This window comes from Lytechinus variegatus, chromosome 13 (assembly GCF_018143015.1).
Source record: "Lytechinus variegatus isolate NC3 chromosome 13, Lvar_3.0, whole genome shotgun sequence".
Classification (NCBI taxonomy): Eukaryota; Metazoa; Echinodermata; class Echinoidea; order Temnopleuroida; family Toxopneustidae; genus Lytechinus; species Lytechinus variegatus.
This window is the reverse complement of record NC_054752.1, coordinates 273,747-286,309: the sequence shown is the minus strand read 5'-3', so window position 1 is coordinate 286,309 and position 12,563 is coordinate 273,747. Positions and strand designations below refer to the sequence as shown.

Below are 12,563 nucleotides of genomic sequence, written 5' to 3'. Positions count from 1 at the left end.
ACATTAAGTTTGCTAGTTCATCTGTTAGTCAGGTTAGTGTAATAATGAGTTATCATTAAGTTTGCTAGTTCATCGGTCAATCAGGTTAGTGTAATAGTGGGTTATCATTAAGTTTGCTAGTTCATCGGTCAATCAGGTTAGTGTAATAGTGGGTTATCATTACGTTTGCAAGTTCATCTGTCAGGTTAGTGTAATAATGGTTATCATTAAGTTTGCTAGTTCATCTGTCAGTCAGTTTAGTCAAATAGTGGTTATCATTAAGTTGCTAGTTCATCGGTCAATCAGGTTAGTGTAATAATGAGTTATCATTAAGCTTGCTAGTTCATCTGTCAGTCAGGTAAGTGTAATAGCGAGTTAACATTAAGTTTGCTAGTTCATTTGTCAGTTAGGTCCATGTGTAAGTGAGTTATTAAGTTTGTTATTTCATCTGTCAGTCAGGTTAGTATTGTAATAGTGAATATAGCTAAGTTTGCTAACTTAACATAGCTAAGTTTGCCAACTTAACATAGTTAAGTTTGCTAGTTCATCTCTCAGGTGAGTGTAATAGTGAGTTATCATTAAGTTTGCTAGTTCATTTGTCAGTTAGGTCGATGTGTAAGTGAGTTATTAAGTTTGCTAGTTCATCTGTGAGTCAGGTTAGTGTAAAAATGAGTTATCATTAAGTTTGCTAGTTCATCTGTCAGTTAGTGTAATATTATAGTTATCATTAAGTTTGCTAGTTCATCTGTCAATCAGGTTAGTGTAATAGTGAGTTATCATTAAGTTTGCTAGTTCATTTGTCAGTCAGGTTAGTGTAATAAAGAATTATCATCAAGTTTGCCAGTTCATCTGTCAGGTTAGTGTAATAATGAGTTATCATTTAGTGTGCTGGTTCATCTGTCAGTCAGGTTAGTGTAATAATGAGTTATCATTAAGTTTGCTAGTTCATCTGTCAGTCAGGTTAGTGTAATGGTGAGTTATCATTAAGTTTGCTACTTCATCTGTCAGTCAGGTTAGTGTAGTACAGTGAGTTATCATTAAGTTTGCTACTTCATCTGTCAGTCAGGTTAGTGTAGTAATGAGTTATCATTAAGTTTGCTACTTCATCTGTCAGTCAGGTTAGTGTAGTAATGAGTTATCATTACGTTTGCTAGTTCATCTGTCAGTTAGGTTAGTGTAATAGTGAGTTCACATCAAGTTTGCTAGTTCATTTGTCAGTTAGGTCCATGTGTAAGTGAGTTATTAGGTTTGCTATTTCATCTGTCAGTCAGGTTAGTAGTGTAATAGTTAACATTAAGTTTGCTAGTTCATCTGTCAGTCAGGTTAGTGTAATAATGAGTTATCATTAAGTTTGCTAGTTCATCGGTCAATCAGGTTAGTGTAATAGTTGGTTATCATTAAGTTTGCTAGTTCATCTGTCAGGTTAGTGTAATAATGGTTATCATTAAGTTTGCTAGTTCTTCTGTCAGTCAGGTTAGTGTAATAGTGGTTATCATTAAGTTTGCTAGTTCATCGGTCAATCAGGTTAGTGTAATAATGAGTTATCATTAAGTTTGCTAGTTCATTTGTCAGTAATGTAATAATGAGTTAACATTAAGTTTGCTATTTCTTCTGTCAGTCAGGTTAGTGTAATAGTGAGTTATTAAGTTTGCTAGTTAGTCTGTCAGTCAGGTTAGTGTAATAATGAGTTATTAAGTTTGCTAGTTCATCTGTCAGTCAGGTTAGTGTAATAATGAGTTATCATTAAGTTTGCTATTTCATCTGTCAGTAAGGTTAGTGTAATAGTTATCATTAAGTTTGCTAGTTCATCTGTCAGGTTAGTGTAATAATGGTTATCATTAAGTTTGCTAGTTCATCTGTCAGTAATGTAATAATGAGTTAACATTAAGTTTGCTAGTTCTTCTGTCAGTCAGGTTAGTGTAATAGTGGTTATCATTAAGTTTGCTAGTTCATTTGTCAGTTAGGTCCATGTGTAAGTGAGTTATTAGGTTTGCTATTTCATCTGTTAGTCAGGTTAGTAGTGTAATAGTTAACATTAAGTTTGCTAGTTCATCTGTCAGTCAGGTTAGTGTAATAATGAGTTATCATTAAGTTTGCTAGTTCATCGGTCAATCAGGTTAGTGTAATAGTGGGTTATCATTACGTTTGCTAGTTCATCTGTCAGGTTAGTGTAATAATGGTTATCATTAAGTTTGCTAGTTCATCTGTCAGTCAGTTTAGTCAAATAGTGGTTATCATTAAGTTTGCTAGTTCATCGGTCAATCAGGTTAGTGTAATAATGAGTTATCATTAAATTTGCTAGTTCATCTGTCAGTCAGGTAAGTGTAATAGCGAGTTAACATTAAGTTTGCTAGTTTATTTGTCAGTTAGGTCCATGTGGAAGTGAGTTATTAAGTTTGTTATTTCATCTGTCAGTCAGTTTAGTCAAATAGTGGTTATCATTAAGTTTGCTAGTTCATCGGTCAATCAGGTTAGTGTAATAATGATTTATCATTAAGTTTTCTAGTTCATCTCTCAGGTGAGTGTAATAGTGAGTTATCATTAAGTTTGCTAGTTCATTTGTCAGTTAGGTCGATGTGTAATGGTGAGTTATCATTAAGTTTGCTATTTCATATGTCAGTCAGGTTAGTGTAGTAATGAGTTATTAAGTTTGCTAGTTCATTTGTCAGTCAGGTTAGTGTAGTACAGTGAGCTATCATTAAGTTTGCTACTTCATCTGTCAGTCAGGTTAGTAGTGTAATAGTTAACATTAAGTTTGCTAGTTCATCTGTCAGTCAGCCAGGTTAGTATAATAGAGGTTATCATTAAGTTTGCAAGTTCATCTGTCAATCAGGTTAGTGTAATAATGAGTTATCATTAAGTTTGCTACTTCATCTCTCAGTCAGTTTAGTGTAGTAGTGAGTTATCATTAAGTTTGCTGGTTCATCTGTCAGTCAGGTTAGTGTAATAATGAGTTATCATTAAGTTTGCTACTTCATCTGTCACTCAGGTTCGTGTAATAGTGAGTTATCATTAAGTTTGCTAGTTCATTTGTCAGTTAGGTCGATGTGTGAGTTATTAAGTTTGCTAGTTCATCTGTCAGTCAGGTTAGTGTAATAATGAGTTATCATTAAGTTTGCTAGTTTATCTGTCAGTAAGGTTAGTGTAATAGTGAGTTAACATTAAGTTTGCTAGTTCATTTGTCAGTTAGGTCCATGTGTAAGTGAGTTATTAAGTTTGCTATTTCATCTGTCAGTCAGGTTAGTAGTGTAATAGTTAACATTAAGTTTGCTAGTTAATCTGTCAGTCAGGTTAGTGTAAAAATGAGTTATTATTAAGTTTGCTACTTCTTCTGTCAGTCAGTTTAGTGTGGTAGTGAGTTATCATTAAGTTTGCTGGTTCATCTGTCAGTCAGGTTAGTGTAATAATGAGTTATCATTAAGTTTGCTAGTTCATCAGTCAATCAGGTTAGTGTAATAATGAGTTATTAAGTTTGCTAGTTCATCTGTCAGTCAGGTTAGTGTAATAATGAGTTATCATTAAGTTTGCTAGTTCATCTGTCAGTAAGGTTAGTGTAATAGTGAGTTAACATTAAGTTTGCTAGTTCATTTGTCAGTTAGGTCCATGTGTAAGTGAGTTATTAAGTTTGCTATTTCATCTGTCAGTCAGGTTAGTAGTGTAATAGTTAACATTAAGTTTGCTAGTTCATCTGTCAGTCAGGTTAGTATATTAGAGGTTCTCATTAAGTTTGCTAGTTTATCTGTCAGTCAGGTTAGTGTAATAATGAGTTATCATTAAGTTTGCTAGTTCATTTGTCAGTTAGGTCCATGTGTAAGTGATTTATTAAGTTTGCTTGTTCATCTGTCAGTCAGGTTAGTGTAATAATGAGTTATCATTAAGTTTGCTGGTTCATCTGTTAGTCAGGTTAGTGTAATAATGAGTTATCATTAAGTTTGCTGGTTCATCTGTCAGTCAGGTTAGTGTAAGTGAGTTATTAAGTTTGCTAGTTCATCTGTCAGTCAGGTTAGTATAATAGAGGTTATCATTAAGTTTTCTAGTTCATCTGTCAATCAGGTTAGTGTAATAATGAGTTATCATTAAGTTTGCTAGTTCATCAGTCAATTAGGTTAGTGTAATAGTGAGTTATCATTAAGTTTGCTGGTTCATCTGTCAGTCAGTTAAGTGTAATAATGAGTTATCATTAAGTTTGGTGGTTCATCTGTCAGTCAGGTTAGTGTAATAATGAGTTATCATTAAGTTTGCTGGTTCATCTGTCAGTCAGGTTAGTGTACGGTAATAATGAATTCTCATTAAAGGTCAAGTCCACCCCAGAAAAATGTTGATTTGAATTAATAGAGAAATATCAAACTAGCATAATGCTGAAAATTTCATCAGAATCGGATGTAAAATAGGAAAGTTATGACATTTTAAAGTTTCGTGTATTTTTAATGAGACAGCCGATGATGTCCCTCACTATTTCTTTTCCTTTATATTGTTTGAATTAACAATATTTCATTTTTACAGATATAACAATAAGGACCAACTTGACTAAACCATATAATATTAAGCAATGCTAATTCCACTTGTTCATGGAGGAATTAATCGTTCTTTCACTTGATAATGAGGAGATAATTAGAATATTTCATATTTCATGTTATATAAATACAAAAGAAAAAGTGAGTGGATGATGTCATCAGTTCCTCATTTGCATACCGACCAGGATGTGCACATAACTGTTTTGTGAAATTCAACGAAACTTAAAAATGTCCTAACATTCTTGATTTTCATCCGATTTTGATGACATTTTCAGTGTAATGCTTGTTGGATTTTTCTCCTTTTTGTCTCGCCCACCAGAGGTGAAAGCGTGACTTAGGGATCCAAATGTTGTCCGTCCGTCACAAATCTAATGACACATAACTCCACAACCGTAAGTCGCTTTTCAACCAAACTTGGATGGTAGATGGACTTTGGGGACTTGCATGATATGCTGCAGTCGGAGGTCACACGGTAAGGTCAAAGGTCATTTTCAGGTCAACATTAAAATTTACATGCAAGACTCTGTTATGACACCTAACTCCGCAACCGTAAGTCGCTTTTCAACCAAACTTGGATGGTAGATGGACTTTGGGGACCTGCATGATATGCTGCAGTCGGAGGTCACATCGTAAGGTCAAAGGTCATTTTCATGTCAACGTTAAAGTTTACATGCAAGACTCTTTTATGACACCTTACTCTGCAAGTTTACATGCAAGTCTCTTTTATGACACCTTACACTTTTCAACCAAACTTGGATGGTCGATGGACTTGGGGAACGTGCATGTTATGCTGCAGTCGGAGGTCACACAATAAGGTCAAAGGTCATTTTCAGGTCAACCTTACCTAACTCCGCAATCATAAGGTGCTTTTCAACCAAACTTGGATGGTGTCAAGTGGGAAGTGACTTTTTTTAATTATTTATCTACTGCTGCTTGACACCAAATAAGGAATAAGTAAAAACTGATAATTACAGTTATGAAAGATTTAATCAAACCTTTTCAATATTTCTGTTGATTTCTTTGACAGTGATTGTACAAGAAAATATACCAAGATGTAGATTATGGATAACAAAATATAACTTAACTCAGCGGTAATCGTTGATGTGAGCCCCCATCATCCTATCTGGTCTGACATGCCCCACTGGGCCCTGGTGGTCAGTCCAGTTCCTGGCCTCCGCAGGTTGCGATGTCTCTTCAACTCGGCCTCCGCAGACTGTGTTACCCCTCGATGAGTAGCCCCCAGATAAGAGAGATGTGGCTTCAACGAATTAGTGGACGAGATCGAGCCCCCAATGATGACATGAATTTTAACCAGTCATGTTGGTGGAGAACTGGTGGCAGCTGGGGTCGTTATCTCGTCACCGACGTAGTCCCTCAGTTATAACTTAGACTGCCTACACGAACATCTGTAGTCTATTCTGGCTTAGGTGGTTCTTCCTGAATTACTGAAATTAACCTCCTAATATACCCTACTGTTACTAGGTGTAACTGTAAAATTTCTATAAAGTAATTCAAAGGATTTTAATAACAGATGAGTGCATAAAGCAACACATTCTTATTAATAAAAGACACTTCCTGTGTATTTGTACACCTATATTCATCCATGCTAAAGCACAGTATTAACTATTTATGACACCTGTATGAAGATGCTTAGCTGGTACGAAATATTTTTAACACTTGAACAAAATATGGCATCCACCTGATCTTGTACTGGGGGGGTATCAAACGTTTCCAACGCTTGCTTTTGAAACATTCAAAACATATGTACATTGAAACATCAATTGAAACATTAAACAGTAAAGCACATGTTTGAACTCAATTGAAACACTCAAATAGTATTAGATTTATTTCCTGACAGATGGTAGATGGACTTGGGGGACCTGCATGTTATGCTGCAGTCGGAGGTCACATGATAAGGTCAATGGTCATTTTCAGGTCAACCTTACCTAACTCCGCAACCATAAGGTACTTTTCAACCAAACGTGGATGGTAGATGGACTTGGGGGACCTGCATGTTATGCTGTAGTCGGAGGTCACACGATAAGATCAAAGGTCATTTTCAGGTCAACCTTACCTAACTCCACAACCGTAAGGTGCTTTTCAACCAAAGTTGGATGGTAGATTGACTTGGGGTACCTGCATGTTATGCTGCAGTCGGAGGTCACATGATAAGGTCAAAGGTCATTTTCAGGTCAACATTAGAATTTACGAGCAAGGCTCTTAAGGCAAGTGTTATTCCATCCCAGTCATATTACAATGAAGTTTCGATACGATTCTGTTGCATGCCCTCGCGAATCACGATATTTCTGGTTATTTTCATACGTGGGCGAGACACAAAATCGCTTTTGCCTTGTGTTCAAATCAACATTTTGTTGGGGTGGACTTGTCCTTTAAGTTTGCTCGTTCATATGTAAATGTAAGTCAGGCAAGTGTAATAGGGAGTTGGAACAAATAGGCTAGTGTCTAAACAGAAAAATCAAAGAATAAGAACAAAGAAAGTTTTAAAAAATGTGACAAATAATGAGAAAGTTAGGAGCATTTGAATATTGCAATCACTAATGCTATGGATACTCCCCTTGGCAATGCGACAAGATGTGTGATGTCACTGATGAACAACTTTCCCTAGCTCTGATGGACTATACAATACCCCCAAAATGTCTCTTTTTGCTTTTTCTTCTGGTGATACAAACTCTTTATCCATGATGTATTTATTTTTTAATCTTTATTACATGCCCTCCTATAGAAAGAACACATGATCTACTGATAGATGTGATAAAAGGCAGTTTAAGTGAAATATACAGTAATGGGGAAAGTTGTTCACAAGTGACATCACACATCTTTGTCACATTGCCATAGCATTAGTGATTGCAATCTAGTCAAATGATCATAACTTTCTCATTATTTGTCAGATTTTTCTCCAACTTTCGTTGATCTGTTTCTTTGATTTTTAGCTCATCTGGCCCGAAGGGCAAGATGAGCTTGTGGCGTGGCGTCTGTCGTCCGTCCACAATTTCAAAAAATGCTACTACTTCGCCATTTCAAGTCCAATTTCAATTCTGTTTGCTTTATATGATAGCACTAGGTGGGGCATTCAAAACTTCTACACAAAATTTTGATATTCATTAAATATGCTAATTTATGCGCATTTTTCCAAATTCACAAAAATGCTACTTCTTCTTTATTTGTTGACTGATTTTGATTTTTTTTTGTTTCCATCTGGTAGAGCTTCATGAGGTTCACCAAACTTCTACACAGAATTTTGACCAGAACAATTTTTATGCTAATTTATGCGAAATTAATTTGTGCATATTTTCAAAAATTCACAGAAAATGTTCCTTCTTCTTTATTTGTCAACCGATTTTGAATTTTTGCTTCCATCTGGTAGAGCTTCATGAGATTCACCAATCTTCTACACAGAATTTTTTAAATTTTGACCAGAACAATTTTTATGCTAATTTATGCGAAATTAATTTATGCATATTTTTAAAAATTCACCTAAAATGCTTATTCTTTATTTGTTGACCGATTTTGATTTTTTTTTCTTCCATCTGGTAGAGTTTCATGAGGTTCACCAATCTTCTACACAGAATTTCGATTAGAACAATTTTTATGCTAATTTATTCATATTTTTAAAATTTCACATAAAATGCTTTTTCTAGATTTTTTTTAGATTTTTACTTTTCTTCTTCTATCTTGTAGAACTTTATGAGGTTCACCAAACTTCTACACAGATTTTTTAAATTTTCAGTAGAAAATTACTTATGCTAATTTATGTGAAATTTATTCAGAAATCACAGAAAATGCCTCTTCTTCTTTATTTGTTAACAGATTTTGATATTTTTTCTGCCATCCGGTAGAACTTCATGAGGCCCACCAAACTTCTACACAGAATTTTGAAAATTATTTATGCTTATTTATGCGAAATGTATTCATAAATCACAGAAAATTCCTCTTCTTTATTTGTTGACAGATTTTAATTTTTTTCTTCCATCTGAGAGCTACATTAGGTTCACCAAGGTTCTACACAGAGTTAAGAAACTTTGACTGGATAATAATTAATACTTAATTCATATGAAATTTTTTCATAGATCACAAAAAATGCTTCTATGTCATTTCTTCATCAATTTCAATTCTATATCCTCAATTTATGTCACCAATATAATTCACTACAGTGTCAACTGGGCTAAAATTAAAATTGTGTTAAATTGTGTTGCGAGATGCCGGATGAGCTCCACATCATTGATGTGCTAGTCTTGTTTTCACACAAGCTATCTTGTTCCAAAGGTTTCATTCTGTTTGTTAGTTCCATCTATCAGTCAGGTTCTCATTAAAGTTTGCTATTTCAGTCAGCATAGTTATACTTGAGATTTAATAATTAACTTAATACTCAAATAAAGATGTGGGAGAAGAGACAATGGCTATTTGGTATTATGGTCAGAGTAACTGTCACTCAATATCCTATTTTTATTCTTATATCTTAATTGTACATACATGTATAGGTGGTTGTCTAAGGCCTGATATTGTCTGCTTTGGGATTACTGTTTGTATGTCTGTCCCATTCTCAGGATAATAAAGAACCATACATTCCATTTCTTATTTTCTTGAATAAAGGTTTTCAATGGCAACCCTAAAATTTGTCCTAAGGTTTGCCAGACATAGCAATGGCTTATGTTGAAATATTTAGTCCACATTGTGCTTTCATACATAACAGGTGAATGAGATATAAAGTCAGTTCAAAGGATATGTACATGTATGTAGAATACTTTAACAAGATCGATCATGTATCAGTTTCAATAGTTCAATTCTGATGCTAGAAAAATATTTCAGAAGTCCTGCCTATCTTTGAAATTTAAGAAGCATCTTTATTTACAATACAAAAACAGGGGCTGTTGGTCATGTTTTAAGGCATTTCTTTAGTAGAGAGTTTTAGGAGCAGTGAATGTGAACGACATAGCAGTCCTCTGATCGTTTGAGTCAACGTCGTCGTCTGCCCTTGTTCACTACAGATGCGAATACTTTAGATTTCACTTGACTTGTACGTGTACGTACGTCCACACGAAACAGCGCGATAACGAGCGGGTCATGACTGTCATGACACTCTGCCCGACCCAGAATATCTGGCGCACCATCGCTTGGCGACCCGGTCGGGTGATGCGAAGGTGCAACTTGTGCACATGTGCCCTTTCACTTGCTTTGATTCCTTTTTACGCGAGTTTGGATATATATAGATGTATATTTTGGAGATCACAAAGCAATTTCGAATATGATAAACATAATGCATCGTACAACTTACATTAATTTTGAGAAAAGTCACTGAAAACTGTGTTTTAAAAGAGAAAGGTTTGATCTTCATGCTGGGCTTGAATGGTTAAAATGATGTCACTCACGTGCACGTCGTCTATGATTTAGGAGAACCGCAAAATGGATGTGGCGAGGTTCTCGATTTTGATAGTGGACGTGTGTGAGGACCTGTGGCATATGGCAGGCCAAAAAATGACGTCATCTCGTTCCAGTCCACTATGTGGACATACATTTCTAAAAGTGCTCATTATTAGAAGAGGTGACCATGAGTGGACACATTTTGGAAGATAATCATTTTGTCAATAAATACATAATGAGCATGATACATAACAAGAAATTTAAGGTTGACAATGCTCCAGTGCTCATTTCCCCCATGAAATGAAAATCAGTGTCATAAATTTGAATTAGTACTGCAGAATAATGATGCATTAAAAAGCACCCCAAATTTACCAGATTTTTCACATACTTTGAAAAAAAAACACATAAAGAAGTATGTGGTGAAGATCGGACTCTTAACAAAAAGGAGATGTGATGAAAAAATCACAATGCCAAGCGATGTGAGATTGTATTGTTTTTTTTCCTTCCAAAAACATTTCTAGTTCTCACTACCAAATGTTTCACTAACTGCAGGAGTAGTGGTGATCATGGATGGATGAAAGAAGATTCACTTCTGTTGCATTATTCAAGAGGGATTATGCAAATGTGGGGAAAATATGTAGGGAAAAGTAAAATAGAATACCACTGTCTTCATTCTCAGTCCATGGTCAAACATTACTCAGGTAGTTAATGTAAATTGAAATATCTTGCTCTGCATTGCATTACAGTAGTGATAATGATCTGATTAGATCCCCAGGTAAAGAATGGAGATGAGTTTGAATTTGTTCATTACGAGTGAAATCATTAAAATTCCTGCATTTAATATGACATTAAAGTTCTCCCATGATAATTTTATTTTGACAGATCTATTCCAAGGCAGAGGATATATTAAGTCCTGTCTTCCCTATGCTTGGTGGGAATCCATTCCAGGATAAGCACTGATTCTTCTAACCATCATCTGGTATTCTGTGCAGAATCGGCTCCGTACATTAGACTTTCTTTGAGAATTTAATGATCTTACTGCTGAGATATCACAATTGGCTGGGCCAGTTCTTCTTGGGGACTTTAACATTCACATCGATAAACCTTCAAAGTCTGATGTAGCTCAGTTCCTATCCATCATAGAATCATAGAATCTGCTAACTTGGTTCAATATGTCATCACACCTTGTAATGACCAGAGATGAGAGTAATCGTCAAGGACAATACTCTGCAGACATCTGTCCTACCCATCATGGCTGCATCATTGAAGACATTGTCATTCATCATAGTCTCATGTCTGATCATCACAGCATCCGATTTGTACTCAGGTAACCTCGGCCGGTGGTTAAGAAAGTTAAGCGGACTTTCAGGAACTTCAAGGAAATGGACATCAAAGGATTTAATGAGGCACTGATTGACAAACTTTATAATGACTTGTCCTCGGCTGGTGATGTTGATTCAGTACTTACTGCGTATAACACATCTGTTGCAGCCTGCGTTAATGAGTTTGCTCCTCAGAAATCATGTCTCCGCTCCACAAGGGTTCGCAGTCCTTGGTTCTATGAGGAAATCCTTACTGCCCGTCGAGAAAGAAGACAGATTGAACGGAAATGGATCAAAAGTTCTTATGACACTGATCACACATCTTTTAAGCTAGCTAACAAGCATGTTAACGACCTCAAAGTTAAGGCTAAGCAAAAATACTATACGGAGTTACTACATGTATGTCAAAACATGTTGTTAATAATCTGCTCCACAAGAATGTTAAGTTTCTCCCTGAGTATGGTAATCCTATTGATCTAGCAAATCGTTTTTCTTTGTTCTTTGTCATCAAGTGCATCAAAATATCCATTTTTATTATTATTATTACAGTTATCATGGCTTAAGAACTACTGTTCTTTAATCATTCTATCATTTACCCTAACTTACCTATGACATTTTTTGCGATAATTCCGCCATGTTAAATACTTTTACCATGCTTTTCCCTACTCTTTACTTTCAAGTCTTGTGCAACTTTTGAGACCAAATTTGTTACAGCTTGTTGTTATGCGATATAGGAATATTGTAATTTTATGGTTATTACAGACTTCAAATTGCTAAAGAGCATGATTTCATGTAGTAACATTCTAGACATCAAGACTTATCTCTTTTCATTGTTGTAGTGCAATGTAGTTCAACTAAATATTACAATATAAAGTAGGATGCTATGTATATTTAATGTAGCTTTATGTGAGTATAATGTAAAATAATATTGTTCTATAATGAAACTCAACTTAATAATTGCTCAAAAATTTGTAATAAATAATTTGTAAAGCGTATAGAGATCACAAATATGCACTATTAAGTACCACATTCTTATCATCATTATGTACAAAGTCAATACAAAATGTTTTTTCAGCTAAAATACATGAGTGAGAGTCATTATTCTTACTTTCATTGACTGCAATCGGCTAATTTAATGCTACATGTATCTATGAGCAGAATAATATCACAAACAACTTTGTCAAAAGTCTTCTCTTTTTTTACCCAGAAATATATCAGAATTTTAGAAACAAAGAAATGTAATGGATTCAAAAAGAAACTGATGAAATCGTAAAAGGGCACTGAACAAAAGTCAAAATGAGCAATATTTTTACGCAGGCTAGCTTCAATAATCTTTACTAATAGTCCAGTCAATATAGGGTTTGACCCA

General features: G+C 34.9%; 1 long non-coding RNA gene across 1 annotated transcript; it reads left to right on the top strand.

Annotated features, from left to right (window-relative positions):
* Positions 1-903: 903 nt before the first annotated feature.
* LOC121426283 lies at positions 904-12,201 on the top strand. The gene is made up of 2 exons (XR_005971587.1): positions 904-939; positions 10,755-12,201. It is a non-coding gene; the product is annotated as an uncharacterized LOC121426283 (long non-coding RNA).
* The last annotated feature ends 362 nt before the right edge of the window (positions 12,202-12,563 follow it).